General features: G+C 38.7%; 1 protein-coding gene across 1 annotated transcript in view; it reads left to right on the plus strand.

Annotated features, from left to right (window-relative positions):
• Nucleotides 1–6,291: 6,291 nt before the first annotated feature.
• TMEM108 (transmembrane protein 108) overlaps nucleotides 6,292–19,831 on the plus strand; it is a 178,101-nt gene continuing 164,561 nt past the window's right edge. Inside the window, exons 1-2 of the mRNA XM_063304000.1 lie at nucleotides 6,292–6,383; nucleotides 17,165–17,286. The gene's annotated coding sequence lies outside the window, so the exon portion shown is untranslated. The remainder of the gene's footprint in view (nucleotides 6,384–17,164; nucleotides 17,287–19,831) is intronic.

Here is a 19,831-nt window from a genome sequence, read left to right on the forward strand (position 1 = left end):
TGGAGCTAATTCTTGCCTGGGGACAGAATGAAGTATGGCTTCAGTTCTTAACTTCTATTTAACAAAGAAGCTTCATATTCTGTATCCCCACTCATGTGTTAGATGTCAGACACATACTCTGAAATACTCACAAGCATGGCATAATGTGCTCATGTGTTTGTTCTCCATATTTCCAAGATCCGGTTTTTATTTGCGCAGACCCAAGTTTTGCTATACTTGTCAATCAATCTTTTCACTTTGATTCTGATTTGATTTTCAGTTTTAATTATCTCCCCTTTTGGACTGACTGCCATATTATGTTTGCTAGAAGTTTTGGAATTTATTACAAAGAAAGGTTTACATTCCTAAAGCCTTCTGTGCTGCATAAACAGGCTACATTTGAAGTTTAGGAAACCTGAAAGAAATCTAGTGTTGCTGACTAAGCCAAACAACTGTGAACATCTGAATTTATTAATCTGGATTTTCTCCAAAAAAAACAACAACTCATAAGATTACATAAAGATGAATGAAAAAAAATATTTCAGATGTATATGACTATATTTAACTGCTCGCTGTTTTGAACAAGAAAGCAGCAGGTAATGAAGGCAGCTGATGCTGTTTGAGAGTAGGAAGGGGTGAGCAAAGAGAATAATACTGTATGCACTTTATTTATTCATCAAATTTTGCCACCGCCCATCTCCCCCCATGATAATAGGAAGAGGACACAGAAGAGTATTCAGATGTTTGAGCAAAATCATTTAACGGAAGATATCCAATTTTGCCACTAAAGGGCTTTCCCACACATTACGCAGCAAAAATCATCATGGAAAACTTAGAAACTATTAATTACAATTAAGATGTTTAGGCAATAAATTGTTTTTCTCTAAAAAGAAAATAATGGCAACAGAAAACTTAAGACCAGCCTTTCTCAACTTTTTGACCCTGGAGGAACCCTTGGAATATTTTTCAGGCCTTGGGGAACCCTTGCCCATTCAGGTTCAACTGTCACTCATGCCCTTGTTATCTGCCATATAGACTACTGCAATGAGTTCTACATGGGGCTACCCTTGAAGAGTATCCGGAAGCTTCAGCTGGTCCAGAATGTGGCCACGCGGGCTATTTTTGGCGTCCCTAGAAGGGCGCACATAACACCTTTGCTACACGAACTGCATTGGATACCAGTTTGCTTCTGGGTCCAATTCAAGGTGTTGGTTATCACATTTAAAGCCCTACATGGCCTGGGACTGGGTTAACTGAGGGACCGCCTCTTCCCTGCATCATCAGCCCGTCCCACCCAATCATGCAGAGAGGGCATGCTACGGACCCCATTGATAAGAGAATTCCATCTGGCAGGGTCCAGGAGGTGGGCCTTCTCCGCAGTAGCGCCTGCCCTTTGGAACATCTTGCCCCTGGAGGTGAGATTAGTCCCATCGCTCCTAGCCTTCTGGAGGAAGTTGAAGACCTGGCTGTGCCACCAGGGAGGAGAATCGCCATACTTGGGGTTGGCTAGTGCCTTGAAGTGCCCCTCCTACATAATGACTGAAGGAGATCACAGCCATCTGGATTTTATCAGATGGGGTAGTTGAGAAATTGTTTTAGAGGGATTTTATTGGAATTTTATTATATATTTATTGTTTTATATTGTAAACCACCCAGAGTCCCTCCGGTTGGAGGAGATGGGTGGTGACAAATTTGATAGATAAATAAATAAATATAGGCCAGAAGTTACAAAATTATTATATTTGTTTCATGTGTAGGCCTGTACATATGCATTAACAGTGTTTGTAAACTCAAAATAAAGAATGAAACTTACCTCTTTAATGTGAAGTTGCCCGAATTTGAAATAATTTTTTAAATAAACCGTGATCTCCCAGGGAAGCAAGCCCTAGTGACCTCTATGGAACGCTGGTTGAGAAACCCTGCTTTAGACTCTTTCCAGCTATGTTAAATCCAGAACCATCTAGTAAATAAACTATGAAATGAAATTGACCATATGCCATTGATGACTGTACATTCAACAGAAAACTTCCATGAGTCATCTTTATCTGAACATGCTGTATAATGTGTTCTCCCTCACTTTTTTTTTTTGGCCTATTCAGGTTTGATAGCATTCAGATGACACCTACCTGAAACCTTAGAATCAAATCAGCAATGATTTGCAATATATAATTATTATCTTTTTATTATTGTTATGTTTTATTAATTGGCAGCATCTTGATGCAGCTGTGATAATTAGAAGGTAGCATCTGGGAGTTGTCTTGGCAGAGAAATTAATCTTGTTTGCATTTTTTCAATTGAATTTTTAGATAAGCTAGTTAGACAAGCCCTGTTCTTGACAATCCATGTTGACTTCTGGCAATTATTTGCACTGTTTCCAAGGGCTTCCAGACAGACCTCTTTATAGTCTGCTCTAGATGTTGGTACTGATCTCAGTTCGAATGGTCAGTAATTCCCTGGATACTCCTCTTTCCCCCCTTTTTAAGTTACAGACAATATTTGCCCTTCAGCTATCTGACACTTCACCATTCTCTCATATTTCTCAAGGATGATATATAAAGTTCCAACCAGAACATCAGGAAGTTCCTTCAGGACTTTAGGATGCAGTTCATCTGGCCTGAAGATTTAAATTACAGTAATGCTGGTCCATGAAGTCATGAAGAGTCAGAAGCGACTGAACAAATAAACAACAAAAAACAACATATGGTAAATAGATAATCCCTGATTGAACTGTTATCAGTCTCAAGCTTCAATTTGGCCCCTTCATCCTGCTCTTCTCAATTGCCTAATGCAGTGTTTCTCAGCCTTAGGAACTTTAAGATGTATGGACTTCAACTCCCAGAATTCCCCAGCCAGCATGCTGGCTAGGGAATTTTGGTAGTTGAAATCCACACATCTTAACGTTTGCCAAGGTTGAGAAACACTGGCGTAATGGAATACTCTGTTGGAGAAGGCTGAGGGATTTTCCCAACTTGTATCTAATTATGTTATGAACATGTCCTGGCAACCTCTTTATTTTTCCTGTTCCGTGTGACACTGCCTTAATCCTGTCTTCAGCCTATGAATGAGAAAAGCTTAATGTATCCTTGAGAGTTTCAGATTGAAACTGCAGCTTCCCCTTAAGCCCACAGCAACCAGCTGCGGTTTAAAGCTGAGGACAGTCTACCCTGCTTCTCATCCATGATGATGGCGGCACAGTCAGGTGGCACCTACAGAGTAGGATAAGACTTGGTAACTTTGGATTGGTACTGTGTATACCTCCTTCCCTGGAGCTTAGGACACTCTCCTCTGGCTCCATTGTTTTTTCTTCTTTGAAGGGGGAAAGAGCAAGGCACATGCTTTAATATGCTAAACCTATCTCAAATAATATAGATGATGAATGGTGGTGGTAGTTGGCTTAAGGTCCTTTTCCAATTAGCTTTTCCTCCCACAGAACTCTCCTTGCTGTCAGGGTCTGGATAGGGAAGAACAGACTCAGACTGAATCACTCCAAGACAGAGTATCTTTGGGTCTGTGATCAAACAATCATCTTTGGCTCTGATTGGGTTTGTACTCCTCTGCTCAGAAGTGGTACACAGCTTGAGGGTCATCCTGGATTCACAACTTCTGCTTAAGGAACAGGTGGCAACTGTGGCCAGGATGGCTTTTGCAGAGTTACATACTGTGTGTTAATTGTGGCCATTCCTAGATCAGGATGTCCTGCTCACACTCATGCCCTAATCACTTTCCATTTGGATTATTGTAATGAGCTCTATATAGAGCTGCAGTTCAGAAGCATTCAGACCCTACGGATGATACAATAGTAGGGCGGGGCAGGCAGTGAAGGGTATTTCCTTTTATATACACTGATGATCCCACTGCTTTGGGAGCTGCATTGACTGCCAGCTGTCACTGGATGTAATTCAAGGTGCTGATTGTCACTCTATGTACTGGGTTATCTTAGGGATTGTCTTTTCCTATATTCACTTATCCATCCACTAAGATCAAACAGAGAAAACTTCCTCCAAGTCCTGTCTCTCCAAGAATGCAAACTAGACATTTTTGATTGCTACCCCCATGGTTCGGAACTCCCTCCCTATGGAGACCAGGTCTACCTCTTCCCTCTTGCATTTCAGGAGAGCAGTTAAGAGGAAGGTAGCTTTGAATGTTTGGTTGTTCCATCGAGCAGCATAGGAGGAAGGTAGCTTTGAATGTTTGGATGCATTGCTGGACATGACTTTATCTGTTTTGAAACTTTTGAGATGACAATGATGATGACATCAGTAGATTTATTTTTAATCAAGAGTTTTCCTTTTATTTTCCTATAATGCTTCTGACTGTCAGCAGCTGAAGACCTTTAGAAAATGAGTGCCATAAAAATATGGTAAATGAAGAAATAATAAATGTCTAAAACCACTGTAGTAATTGTTTTAAAGGGGGGGTGCCATTCTTCCCATCACTCACCATTATGGATATTTACACATTAATAGTATTTTTAAGTACTTCTGGCTTTTGTGATTTCAGAACTGAGACAGCCATTGCTCTTTTCTCCAAGGATCCCCCTATGTGTAAATTTTGTCCAGATCCAGGCTCAGGACTATGCCCACATTCCCATGAAGTCATTGGGCTTCTGCAGATCTTTTGTAGCATAGTTGATCACCTTTTAGATCAACTGCATCACAAAAGAGGAATCCTTCTCTCAACCCCCAACTCATCTCTTTCCACCTACTGAAACCAAGCTGCTTTAGTGCCCTGCAGCCATTACACCAATAATTTTGATTGAATGAGGGGAGCAACTTTGCCACTGCCCCACACAATTGATGATTTTTTAAATGAAAAGAAATATGAAAAATATGGGGATGTGAGGTGAACATGAAAGATGTGGCTCATGAAAGATACTTAATACCAGGAGTAAGAAGACATGAAGGGTGCTATGAAAATGATTCTGAGGATTTGGGAGGGGAAAAGATGATTATATAGAAGTCCCCAGAGAATGTTAAGTGTGATCTACTACCTGCAACCCTAGGATTAACATATATGTGCTGCAAAAATCCAAAACAGCAATAGGTGCATTATGTAGTTAGAGTTTTTATTATCTCTTAGCTGCTATCTAGTTGTCATCTGGATTTTTGTAGCCCCCATCTGATAGTTGTATGCAATACAACTGATGTTCATACTTCCCATTTGACTCTAAATTGCAGGGTTTATGGTTACAATACTTAACAAATGTTTTAGATATTTAATTCTTCCTCCTTCCCCTGCTTTTTATACCATCTGATGAAGTGTTCTAGAGGACACAAAATTTTTCTGGCATTTTGGGTGGTCCAAATAAAGATACTGCTCATCTGTGGATTTTTTTTTTTTTTTGCTCTTAGATTAACACAGCTCTTTTTGTTTTAAAGTTTTTTTTATTAACATAAAGGTTACAAGAAGCATGGGTACAAATCAACTCCATTGTGCTATAATTACATAAATGAAAAAAATACAAAGTTGCTATTTCAAAACTTAAGCAGACCTGGTTTTCAGAGAAACACAAACATACTATATTATTCCAACTTCTAATAGGTTACAATTCAATATCTAGTTATCTGGGAGTAAATCCTGCCATCTTATTTTTTAGTATAGGACTTATTTTTTAGCACATCTGTGTTTGTGAGTGTGCGTAGGACGGTGCTGTTTATTACTTACAAGAGCACTTATTTTTCTTGATAGAGCACTGAATTGATGCAAATTTAGAGTGCTGTTTTAACGTACTATTTATTGGTAGCACCTGTTTTACTCATGATGCTTTCAATTTTTAAAAAAATGATCCCAGCGAAACATGGGACTTCTAATTTCAGCCCAATTAAGGCTAATCCAATATTTATAAATTACTGCAGAGATTAGAGGCACTTGAAAATGCTGCTTCTAATCTCTGTAACAACCAATCCCTGCTGTATTAAACATCTTCGTTTCCATTCATTCACTGCTGTTTTATCTTGCACTTACCGAGCTCCACTCCGGATTCCGCTGAAAAGATGCAAGCCTCCAACCTTGGAGCGCTATCTGTATGTTTTCACAGCTGGGAATTCTTTCCAAGCCTCATCCCCGTTGACTTGCCTGTTGTCAATCAAGAAATGCCGACGATCTCTACCTTGTGATACTCATCCACAAAAACAAGCGCGGGGAGGGGTACTCCCGCTCCTCCCCATTGTGTCTGACCCGAACAAACTGGGAGCCGTAAGAAAGATCCCTCGGGCAGCCGGCGTACGAAGGGCCGAAGGATTGGCCGGCGACAGTCACGTGGCTGATGCTAGGCAACATGTGCTATTGGCCTTCTGGGTTGCTGGCAGCTTGGAAGGAGTCGCGAGTTGTCCTTCTCTGTGGGCGAAGGCGTCCCGGTTTCTTCTCAGCTCTCTGGGAAAGCTCTGAGCAGCATTTCGACGGAGGTAAGCCACGTAGCCCTGTTAGGAAAATAGCCTCAAGGAGAACTCGCGCGCACACACACGCACGCACGCGGCCAGGCTGGAGCAGCGGGCTGTCTCTGGAGCTTGCCGCCTGTGAATCCCCCCAGCAAAGGGTGTGCACGCGTGTAACATTCCCAATTCAGTGGGGTCTGCAGCGGAAAGCGAATCATTTATTCGGCGGTGCCCTCGGCGCTGATGGAATTGATTGCATTTTACTGACTGGATGCGGGTTTTCTTTGTGAGTTAGAGATTTGAAGATCAGATTCCCGTGGAGTGTGTTGGAAATATTACTTAGACACTCAGGCTATTGATCAGCCAGGAGGGAGAGAAGATTGCTCCTCTCAAGAAAGGAGTCCTGTTCCAATAGTATTATGCGCACGCACACACACACACACATATATATATAGAGAGAGATACACCCACAAACCAACATGAATAAAGCAGAACGGTTAAAATAGAACCCATTAAGATGCAGGTACCTTCTGAGCCCAAACACAAGGGCTCAGCATATTGAAAAGCATGGAAATGAAATAGATCTTATTTTCTAAATCAAGAATTTGAAGAATAGTGCTAAGCAACAGAATGGTCCAGAAACATAGCCAGTTTAAAAGGCCTTGATATAAATTTACTTCTCAGCCCTCCAAGGAATGGGGATCTTTCTTAAATGTTTTGGAAGGTGCAGGAAGAGGCTAGAGAGAATTCAATGCCTGTTGAATTAAAGGAAATAACTTTTACTTGTTATTGTTAATGACACTCATGTGAAAATTTGAGAATAATGGCATAAAACTAAAAAAATATTTAAATTACTGTATTTAAAGGAAAAGAGAATGTATATGTTGTAGAGATTTCTCTGAGAATAGATGATTGTGACGGATATATATTTCAGCAAGGAAGGGATTTTTCCATATGATCATAGAACATTAATGTGCATTTGAGTGTTCGTTCACTCGCTTTTATGGAGGTTTTCCAGGTTTCATGATCAGAATGAAAGTAGGAAATGCCTAAGGGTCTTCATTTTGTGCAGGCTTACCTAGGAGTAGGCCATCCTAGATACAGAAAGACTTAGGGATGTGAAGAGAATTATACAGAAAACACCCAAAAGAGGTATAGAGAAACTTTACTTCAGTCATTGACCAATAAAATACATTCTATAAAACAAGCAGAGTTATCCCTAATATCAATAACTTTTGGCAACCATTTGTGGGTGTAGCTTACACATAACAAAGCAGAATTTTGCTACCTTCAAAGAAATACATTTATCTTGGTTGTTTAACAGATAACGTAAGTAAAAATTGTCAGAGTGCCCCGGGAATTCCCAAAAGAGGTATTTTTCAACTAATTCGTGCCATTCCACCTTACTTCCATTTTGTATTGCATATGAGAAAGTTAAGACAAACTAGTGTCTAGTCAGCACTAGTTCAGGGATCATATGCTTCTTTACACAAAAAGTTTTCATTAGTAGAACGTGCTCTATTTTATTCTGGTTACTCTGAACAAATTTATTTATTTATTAAATTTGTCCCTGCCCATCTCCTCCCACCGGATTTTTTTAATTTCCAGTACAAAAAAAGTGTATAATTTGCTCTCTAGTGTTTCTTATGTTTAACATGTTACGGTAAGAAAAACATATACCTTGAGCATCATTCATTCTTCCCAGAAATGATCCCATGTGATCACTGTCATTTGACAAGTGTTTGTATGACCGCTTTCAAAGTTATCTTGAATGTGCAGGCACTAAGCTAATTATGGTAAACTTAGCCTGGCAGAGTTGATTTTTCAAGGATTCTTTAGATGCCAAGAATTCTACTGGATTTTTTAGGATTCAGCAACTCAGGAAATTTATAATCCTGTTAAGAAGCAGGGAGCTTACTTCACACTTGTAAATTAAAATTTTTGGTCTACATGCCAGATACGAAGAGTATATAGTTCAGATTGGGGGAAGAGAGAAATAGAAATGAGTGAAAATGATAATCCTGTTGAATGGATTACCAAATTCATACCAAATCATAAAATAACTAAAGGTGTAACATTAAAACATATTTTTAATGCAAGAGCTAAATTAAGCTGAATTAATGTAAGCTAAATTAATATAGCTTTCCTCTATTGGTGCCCTGCAGATGTGTTTTATGACCTTGAATGTATTTGGAGTGCTCCAGTTGAGTGGGTTGTTCATATATATATATCAGTTCTAAATACACTAGTCAATATTCAGTGGTAATTCAGGGCATTGGTCTGAAATGCATTTAATAAGGCTAAGTCATTACTGAACAGGTATGCCTATGACCAAATAAACATATTGAGGATCAACAACCCAACTAAAATTGGTTGTGCTAAATGCTAATTAAATACTGTATTACATTAATTCCAGCAAATGAGCTCCATACTCATGTGACATCATTATGACTAAGTTTAGCTGAATTGATGCCCACTTTTCATTTTTCTGAATTTTATACATTATACAGAAGTAAGGGTAAAATGTATTTAGAGTTCCACAAAATGAGAATGAGTGTCTATATAAATTAAGAATACTTCCATGCAGGCAATGAAGCCTACATATGCTACAGTATTTTCATATCATCATGCAGTGTTCTTGCTGCCCTTCATCCTCCATTGAGCCAATGAGTATTTCCTTTAGCTGGCCCATATGGGAACACAAAATTTGGCAGCCAGCTGTTGCCCTGCCCTTAATCTTTCCTCATTGCATTTGCATTTTGTGGCAAGAAAAACTAAATAAAAAATACCTGACCACTCATGGTGTGAAAAGGTGCAAAGCTGCCTTCAAAGCAACCAGGAAAGATGGGAGAAAGAGATCATGGCTTCAGGAGAGAGGGTGGAGCAAGGGATTCCTGTCAGTGGGAAACTGAAGATTGGGAAATGAGGTAAGGAATTCTTCCAGTGGCTTGAGGTAGAATTGTAGATATTTCCAGCTGGCTGCCAAATTTTGTGTTCCTGTATGGGCCAGCTGGAAATATCTACAATTCTACCTCAAACCACTGGAAGAATTCCTTACTTACCTCATTTCCCAATCTTTAGTTATCATCATCATCATCATCATCATCATCATCATCTCCTTACTAAAATCTCTTGAGTACACAACCTGGCCTCAGTCAAGATGTGTTGGATAAAGCAAAACATTATGGTTCTTATAAGAAAATTAGGATGTTTATAGCTGCATGTATGTATGTATTTGTGAGAACAATATTACTGTCAGTAAATGTCTACTATTTTCCATACAGCTAAAGTTAGTTTGGTGATACCATTCCTTTAGAGATGTGATAGCTAGCTCTCCATAGTCAAAGTCTCTTGAGTGCTGTAGGGACAGCATTTGTTCTGGCCTGTTTATTTGATCTGTAAAAATTTCTTCCTATATGTTCAATAATCCTGATAATTTCCATTAGGCGGTCTGATTTTTATGTAATTTGCTTTCCAAATTAATGGATGACGCAGGATTCTATTCAAATTACTTCAAGGAAGAGGGAAAATACAATGGAGGGTTTTTTAATTGGCCAATGATCGTATGTATTTCAGAGGACAAATTAAAATATATATTGTTGTTTCTAATATGGGTACCCTAATATCCCCATACTCTTTCTCTTTAGCTCATGGTATTGCATAGATATGTAGGGCAGAATGGGGGACAGGTAATTGAAATCGCCAGAAACCTTTCTGGATGCTGTTGTCAAAAGAATGGCAGTTTTCTGATGTGGGTAAGATTTGAAAACTGCCCTATAAGCCTTAAAATAGGTTCAAGATAATTAAAAACATATAAATACCACTCCATATAAAACAAGGAAAATGATAGAAAATCCTAGTCCTGCCAACATGACTACATGCATAACATGGCCCAGCCCATGTATTATAATTGACCCATGCACTTCAGCCCTCAACCCCAAAATGCAGTATAGATGGCTCCACAGCATCTAAATGTTTGCTCCAAACCATCTAAAAAGTAATAGAATCTAGTACCTAGCCTGATTTATGATTCTTTGATTTCTCAGGGCAATTCTGTCCTTGACAATTTCATGCTTTCCAGAACTGTGCTTCCAATTTGAGAACATAGTTGTCATTTATTTATTTATTTATTTATTTGGCAAATTTATATAGCCATCCATCTCACCAAAAGTTACTCTGGGCAGTGTACAACAATCAGATAAAAGGACAAATATAAAAACAACAGATAAAAATATAAAAACCACATTAATAAATATTATAAAAACCAAAAGATACAAAATGCTCTTTTAAAATGCTTTCTGTACAAGAGTCTTGCCAAAGGAGAAAAATGCAAAGAACAAAACGATGGCAATCCTATTTTTCATTTTAGGCTTCATTTTTCTTATCAGTAGCCTGTTAGTTCCTTAATACAAGCTAAGTATGTATTTGTAGCATCCTTCCCAAACCCAGTGTTCTCTAGATGTTTTAGATTCCAGTTACCAGAATTCAGAACTTTGAAATTGGGAAATCTTGACATCCAAAATATAAGAAAGTCACTTGTTTGGGAATAGTGTGAGAGAGGACTGCAGCTACAATAAACAACTAAAATAACTTTGTGGAGAAATCAATAAATACCTAACACAACAACCAGAAGCTTCATTTGGCAAGAAATGAAAGAAGGTGACAAAGAAAGGAAAGAAAAGAAAAAGAGAAAGGCAGGCAGGCCAGCAGGTCGGCTGGCTGGCTTAGAGAGGAACTATATCGATGATGAGCATAAGAAGGGAGGAAAAGCCAAGAAAATGTGGTAAAGCAAGAGGAGCAACTTTGAATACGCTTAAAATGAATGTCTCCTGTGAGCAACTTAGTGTCTTGCCAGTAATGAAAATCTTGTCACAGAGATCATTCTAGGTGGATTTATGGAATAGAAACCTATCTGTGATTGCAAGAGCAAGGCCGATGTAACAAAAAACCCTCAGCTTAGAGGAGTTGATGAACAGTAGTGAAATGTGACCACACTATTGCTTGTTATTTTTATACAATAGAACCATGTTGTGTTGCTCAGCTTGAGGAGGGTACTTTAGAAGTTGTTCCCTGTAGCAGCTCCTGTCCTGTGATCTGATCGAAATCATGTGCTTATTAGGGCATTCTTTATCAGAGAAAATCTAGCAGAAACTGAGTCCCACTGCTTTCACCATTCAGTGTCCAGCAAAACAACATCTAGCAAGCCGTCTCCAACTCTGAATACACCTTGTCAATTTGAAGTGTTATCTATGAACGAGTTCCCTCCATTTTCCAAGGCATCATAGTGTTTTGACAATGCATAAGCAATCACACTGTAAAGAATATTTGTCAAAATATTATCCCATTGTGTATGCTGCTGGCAAAATAGTTTGTACTGAAATAAGGTTTTATTTATTTAAAGAACTTATATTATTAATTACATTTATATGCCTCCTGACTCCCAATGACTCTGGGTGGTTTACAAATGATATAAAACATAAAAAAACATGAGAACAAAATGAAATAAAGAAGGGCAGAAATAGCAGAATAATAAACTGGATTGAAACAAAAGAAAACAATCTAAGTTAAAAGGAGGCTTTGGTCATCCCCAGCAAAGGCCTGGATAAAGAGTCAGGTCTTTAGGCCCCTTCAAAACATCAGCAAGGTTGGGGCTATTCAGATCGTGGGGGCAACCTCATTCCATAGGGCAGATGATGTGACAGAGAAGATGAGATCCTAATAGATGGCATTGCTTAATTGAAGGAACCTGGAGTGTGGCAATCATGCTATTGAATTAGCTGGGCAGACACTATTAGAGGCAGGCAGGTGGTCTCTCAAGAAACCAGGCCCTAAGCCATGTAGGGCTTTATAGGTGACAACCAGCACCTTGAATTGAACTGAATTGAATTGAAGCAGACTGGCAACCAGTGCAGCTTGCAAATCAGAGGTGTTACATTGGGCGTACTGAGGCATGCCTATCACTGCTCACACAGCTGCATTCTGGACCATTTTTTTTCTCTCCCCCCCTCGCAGAGTGGAGAGATTGCTTAAACCTAAGCAATAACATAAGTGGGGGGGGGGGAGAAAAGAAACGATGTCTATAGGCAATCTCTCCTGTACCTGACCCATTTTAACCCACTCCTCCCTCACAAAGTGGAAAGATTGGAGAAAAAGGGATTACAAGAGACTAAGCAGGCATACAATGGGAATATGCTGGCTGTTTGCCCAGCGCGGTCAGGGCTCCCAGCGCCACCGCATTCCTTTATGTTCATGTGTATTCCTTATTGTGTGCCTGCTTATTCTTTTGTAATCCTTTCCTCTTCAATCTCTCTGCTCTGCAAGGGGAGTAAAATTATAGTTTAAAATTTATCTCAGATTATTGGCCTTGTTTTTATTTGCCCATCAGCTGTGTTCGTGTTTTTTTCTGAAACCACATATTAGTTTTAAAGTCAAGAAAGCTGACATTGCCATGGCTTACCAGTTGAAGAAAAAGGTAACTTTTGTTAATCCAGATTATGTGCACCTCAATGACACATGAGATTTATGAATTGTTGAATGCTTTGTATACAAACAGAGGCATTCAGAGGTTTCTGGTCTGCATGATGACATCTTGTATTTTATGAGGCCAGATTCAAAGAACTTCATATTTTATTGTCTTCTGACTGATCACAACATTTGAAGTGAATATGTATCTCATCAAAGTAATTAATCTTAATGAGCAACGAAGAAAACATATGGCTCCAGATGGCTTTATACAAACTTCTCAGCTTGTTTAACCCCTTTGAAACCATTCCCTCCTTCCTTCCATAATTCATGTTTTCCCATTGATATAATTGTATGTGTTCCATTCTTCTAATAAAGTAAATGAAAATTAGGGAATGTCTCAAATATTTGGGTTTTTTTTTTTAGTATCAGAGAATTGCAACAGTTTTATATACTTTTTGTCAGATATTATATGTACTTGATTTGATCTTGGATATTCCAGTAAAGGCTATATTTTACTATAACATCCAGTACTTTTATTTATTAAAAATAGTACAACAATTATGTACATTCCTGGAGACTTCAGGTTTGATTCAGGGAGACATAGGCTTAATTACATCATGTTTTGATTAATGCAATGTGTTTTATATAAGGTTGCCTTTGAAGAGTGCTAAATTAAAATTGCCTAGAATGCTGTATCCAGTCTGCTAACAAGAGTTGAAAAAATGCAACATGTGGCTTCTTTATTGAAGCAGCTTCATATGGGCCACACTAACTTTTGGAATCCTTTTTAGAAAATTCAAAATGCTGGTCACTATGAAAAACAAAACAAAACAAGCCTATTTCATTTACAGTAACTATGGATCATTTTTATTATGGCAAGAATATCCTGCTGTCAGCTCTGGAGTGCTATTCTATACTGAAAGTCACCAGAAAGAAAAGAAAAATGGTTTGTTAATAGCCTGTTTCTCTGATCTTTCTAAAGGAAGTGTTAGCATTAGAAGGAGGCTCTTTCCATAGCCTTTTGTCTTTTCTAAAACCTTGCCGAGGATGCTGTTTATTTTGGGGAGAAAAATGTATTAGAACTGGTAAAGCAAAGCAACATTACCATCCCATAATTGTAAATAATGAGTGAAAATTAGAGGCTTACAGAACACTGACTTGTCTACAGACTCATGATGATATCATGATGAGATCTGAAGTAGGGATTTGGTAGATCAGTGGTGTCAGGCTTTATGGCTGGGCTAGGCAGTAACCACCATTTTCCAGATGTTTCCAGACATTTTACCCTTAGTTCAGCTTCTATCTAGTTTTAGCAGAAACTTCCCAAAACAGTTAAATTATAATCTTTTTTGCAGACAAGAAGGAAGCTTCACTCACAACATTGATTGCCCACTCCAGTGCAAAAATGAAGGGAGCAGAAGACCTAACTATCATCAGCATACTAATGGCAAACCTATTCCAAATCTCAGAATAACCTCACCCAGTAGCTTCATGTAGATATTAAACAGGGCAAGGTAGAATCCTGTGGAACAATGCAACTCAGCAACCTATGTATTGAATGGTGATCGTTAGCATTAACTTCTGGGTGCATCCTGATAGGACCGGAACTATTGCAAAACAATCACACTAGATGGTCCAGAAATATACCATGGTCAGTGGTATTGAAAGCTGCTGAGTGTCAGCCCTTTGAGGTAGGCCAAATCAGGAAACAAACATCACAAGAAATACTGGAACTCTACTTTATTGATATAGGCTATAATAACTGAATCTTGAATGCCTGACAGTATTTCCCCTTCTCTCTTTCTTATGCCAAAGAGAGTCAAGGTGGGCATTTTTAGTTCTTTTCTCATGGTTTCCTATTCTCCCAGTCTAAGCTCATGCTTTATTAATGGTTGCAACATATTTTCTTCAAGGCCATGTCAATACTCCTCTACACTAAAAGATCCAGGAATACTAGCAGAGTTACACTCCTCCCATATAGTTTATGGCATAGATAATTTATCAGAAGACTCATTACTATACCCTGGATGAAGTTGGTTCAGATAATCAGTGTCATCAAAATGCACCTGGAACTGCAAGGTCACAATGTACTTTATTATTTTATTCAAGAATGGAAGATATGAAACTGGCCTATAATTATAAAGAACTTCCAGTCCAGGAAGCTTTTTCAGTAAAGATCAAATTACACCTTTCTTTAAGGAAGTCGGCACACACTTTTCACCCAAGGAGGCCTTAATCACTTCCTATAATTATGGGGCCAATCCTGACCTGACCAATTTAATTAGATTGGAGGGTAAAGAAAACAGGTGGTAGCCCTCACCTTTCACAAACCTTGTCCATATTATTGAGATCTACAAGCTGAAATAAATCAATATGAACTTTACAAGCAATTGCCAAGGTTATCTGCCTCTGACCTGCCCGACAATGGAGTGCGAGTCAGGACAGATGCAACTATTTTGTTTACAAAGATGTCTGAAAATAGCTCACAGTAAATCTTCATGTTTACCTGTTTGTCGTCTTCCAACATTTTGATGGAGGTGATGCTTCAAAATAAGGAAAATCATTGCTTGCTTGTTCTCTGCAGTTGAAATAGAGGCACAGATGTAAATTCTCTTTGCTGAATATGTTGTCATGGAGCCTTAAAAAGTGCTTCACTCTGTCTTCAGTTTGTCCAGAAAGTTCCTTCACTTACCCTCCAGCCCTTTACCACTTTGCTTCATTGCTCTTAACTCCGTGATAAATCAAGGTTCTGCTCGAGCTATATGGAGGGAAACGGGCACTTAGTCCAGGACATTAACACTATTATTTCTATTTCCATATGCCACAGTTCAGCCAGGGCGTCAACAGTATTGTTAGCAGGCAAGGCAGGAAATTCCTTAAGCACATACTGGAAATCGTCTGGATTGATCAGGTGCCTGGGTTGAACCATTTTAACTGGTTATTAACTGCACAGGTTTATAATTGTTAGCCCTTCGAGGTAGTCCTAGGGAGGATCCCTTCTGAAACTCTTCCCATGCTTTTCCCCTACCTGCAGACTGAGCTGCCTCTTATCAGACTGTTGCCTAGGCTGCAGGTCTTCCTCCTGTCTCCCAAGGTCATTCCCACATACTATCACAATAGTGTAAACTATTGATGATCAGAAAGTCATGACAGTAGAGTTTAAGTATCCTGTTTTCAGATCTTCAGTTCCATTCAGAGTACCAAATCCAGGGTATGGCCATCATATATCAGTTGGGACAGGTCCAGAATCATCATGATGGACATGACATCATGCTTCTAAGAGGGCAACCTCAGTTTGATATTGAAATCCCATAGTACAAGAAGTCTAGGGTAGTATCTGCTGGGTCAGAGATCACCCTAACTAGCTTGGGAAAAGAGAGAGTTGTGCAATGGGATGCACAGCAGTATTTATTAACAGTATTCTTACGGTGTTTCAGCCACCCAAACACAGAAGCAGACCCTCAAATTGTCAGATTGTCAGATGAAGTTTCTGGTGAGTGAGAGGCAATTCCTTTAGACTACAGTGATGCTGTTTCACTGCCTTCAGCCCAAGCCTGTTATATCACAGAGTAAGCCAGGAGACGGACCTGGGAGAGATTAACTCCCCTTCCAGATCTTCATAATACATGCCATGTCAGCAGATTAAATAAGGATTAAGTCCTGACTCTATTCCCAGCAACCACTTGGCATTAAAAAGCATGATCTTTAGGTTGGAGGACCCACCTTTACTGTCACCTAAACCAAGAAATCTATCTGAATAGGTGAAAGAGTGGTAACTAGCCCAAATTTTTATTTATCTTTTAAACCAAACCTCTCAGAGTTTACCTCAGTCTCAGACTCCAGGAAACAGACTCTGCTAAGATCCTCTGTGCCATTTCCCTCAGCACATTCATTAGGGACTGGCTATTCTGTCTACCTTCTATGCTCTCCTGTGGACTTTTTCCCAATTTGTGGGGGTGGGGAGTCATACATCACCCAAACTACTTCTGTGTTCTAGCAGTAGTACAAACATCACTGGTTGAGAAACATCGTGCTAGATCACAACACTTTATCCTTTTAGGAATAAACTATGTACAAGAGCTCCGTAATTAGGTCTTTTAACATTTCACCCATGCAGAGTCTGTTTAAACACATGATAGCTTTTATTCATTCTATTTAAGAAGGGGAAAAAAACACACAAAAGCTTATGAATCTAGGAATGCTGGAGAATACTATTTTGTGAATCTTGTCCCTAAGTGTATTATTTCAGCCATTTTGAGGCATCAAGTTGGAGAAGACAGCATTTAAATAGAATTCTTGGAGGAATGTACTGTAGGGTGGATAAACACATTTCTTTAACTTTTCAGCTTGTATCAACTGGTTATAAATTCAAAACTAAAGGAAAGAATAATGGAACCACAACTTATGAGATGAAGTGGATAAGAAGAATGAAAATATGACCAAGAGTTTCTACACATCTTGCTCCAAGGTATGTTTACAGTTGTCATTTTCTAGTGTACATTTTACTTGTGAAATAGGTGGATGTAATAGAAGTTTATATCTGATAGCAAAGTGATTGGTTATTGTGCTGTAGCCAATAATTGTAAAGCAGTTGTTTCTAGCAGTTCTTTTACCTGTGTTGTAGTATAGAGCAGTTTTACTCAACCTTGGCAGCTTTAAACTGTGTGGACTTCAACTCAGTCAGCGTGGGAATTGTGGGAATTGAAGTCCATACAGTTTAAAGCTGCCAAGGTTGAGAAACACTGGTATGGAGTCTACAGAGGCCCCTTCAGTTAAATCTGGCTCTGGGTTGTGTGAATTAGCTTCCTAACTGTCAACTTAGAGGCCAAAAAAAGAGAGAAAATGCTGTCTTGGGTGACATATCTTATTGCTAAATCCCTCATAAGAAAAGTTAAAGTTTTGGATTACATAATTTATTTGCTTTTTGGTGTAATTTGTTGGGGAAAAAAATCTGTCTTCAGAATTAACCAGCTAGTGAAGTTGCTGAATCTTCTATATCCTAGTTTGGAAATACGAACTTTTGATAGTTGGCTTAAATACAAGGTATTACACCCCTCTCTTTTTTTCCTACTAAGATTTTATGCTGACCATAGATGTATTGCATTCTTCCCCCTTCTTAAGCATGAAGTGTAAAAGCCCCTTTTCCTCACCAAACTCACTCATATTTAAGGAGTAACCTAGTTTGCTGTTCCTTTCATGGTAGTGCAGCAGCAGCAGAGTTTTTTTTCCCTCTCCATGGAAATTGCTACCATCATAATGGAGGGGGAGATATGCTTTAAGTGGGAGTTTATGGCTTATGTGTGTGTGACAGGAATGGGAGAAGATAGCAAATGGAAGTGAAAAATACGAACTTATGGGTATGCTAAAGAGATTGGTGGTGAACTCATATCTGTAATGCTCATGTGGACATTATTGCAGGATATAGTGATACATTTTTCATATTCTTCATGAAACTGGTATCATTAACTGAGAATATTGTTCTCAGTTGTTTTAATTAAAATAAGTCAGAGAGCATAGTACTTTCTCCATGTATGGGCTCATTGGTGTCCCTGGTATCACATTTTTAACAACTGACAAATATAAAGCAATCATTGTTGGTGAGGAACTTACAGGGTGATTTGCAAATACCTGTCATTTGCTCTGCTTATTTAATAACAGTAACATGAAATTTAAATAGATACGGGAAATGCAATGGAATAAGAATGGCTTAAAATATTGTGATTTATGAAGCATAAATCTGTTAAAAGTACAATATTAGGGTTTGCTTGGATCAAGGATGCATATTTTAATTTTAATAAATAAAAATCAAATAACCATCGTTGGAAAGGAAAGGTTAAATCTATCTCCTGGCAATTACAGTGTAGCTAAGATAATTCTTTCACCAATATTACTATAGTACTAAATTTAAGGCTGTGAAATGCTTTGGAAATGCTTCATAAAAGGTGCAGTGTAACACTTGAAAGCTCTTTCTGCAGCTGGTTAAAGTAGCCATGCCTTTTTCCAGAATCATGTGGCTGCTGCAAGTGAGGTGCTTCAGGATAGACAATTCATTTGGAAGATGAGGTTAATGGAAACCTAGACTATTTTGTAAGGTCTGTGTTTACTTTTACACACACACACACAGTGAGTATACAGTATTTGAAGCAATCAGATTAATACTTTAAACAAACACAGTTCAGTGATTTGTGTATGTGCCTTCACACCAGTGTTCACTTCTGGTGACTGCCTGGAAAAGTCCCTGCAGTTTTCTTGGCAAGGTTTTTCAGAAGTTGTTTGCCATTGCCTCCTTCCTAGGACTGAGAGAGAGGGACTGGCCCAAGGTCACCCAGCTGGTTTTGTGCCTAAGAAGGGACTAGAACTCACAGTCTCCCGGTTTCTAGCCTGGTGCCTTAACCACTACTCCAAACTGGCTTTCTCTGTCTTAGTGATTTACTAACTGCAAATTGACTGCTCCTCCTCAGATCCTCAAAAAGACAGCCTAGCATTCCCAAATCGACCTTTCCCCCTTCATCTCTGCTTCCCCTTTATTTCTTTCTGCCCCCCCATGTTTTTTTTCTCCCATTTTTAAAAAATGTTTCCATTCTATTTGCAAACAGATCATGTTTAAAAATGTATAGATGTCCTCAAGTTGATTTGATTCCTGGTGACTGCAAAGACACCTCTGTGCAGTTTTCTTGGCAACAGTATGGAAGTGGTTTGTTGTTGCCTTTTGTCCTACCATTTGTCCTGCTCTCTTATAGTTCTTTCCTGATTAAAAAAATAAAGGGATACCCAAATATTTCCTGGGAATTGTTAGACATTGTAGAAGGAGACCCATTTTAGTCTGTGGTAGCCAAAAATCAGGAGTTTGATAGCACCTTTTCAGTCTAATATATATTTTTTAAGATATAAGGTTTTTAATAACTTGAATAGCTATTTTAATACCTCATGAAAGCTTATGTCTTTTAATAAAATTTGTACTCTAAAAAAGTGCTACCAGACTCCTGATTTCTGGGAATTGTTAGTAATAATAA

This window comes from Candoia aspera, chromosome 4 (assembly GCF_035149785.1).
Source record: "Candoia aspera isolate rCanAsp1 chromosome 4, rCanAsp1.hap2, whole genome shotgun sequence".
NCBI classification, from domain to species: Eukaryota; Metazoa; Chordata; class Lepidosauria; order Squamata; family Boidae; genus Candoia; species Candoia aspera.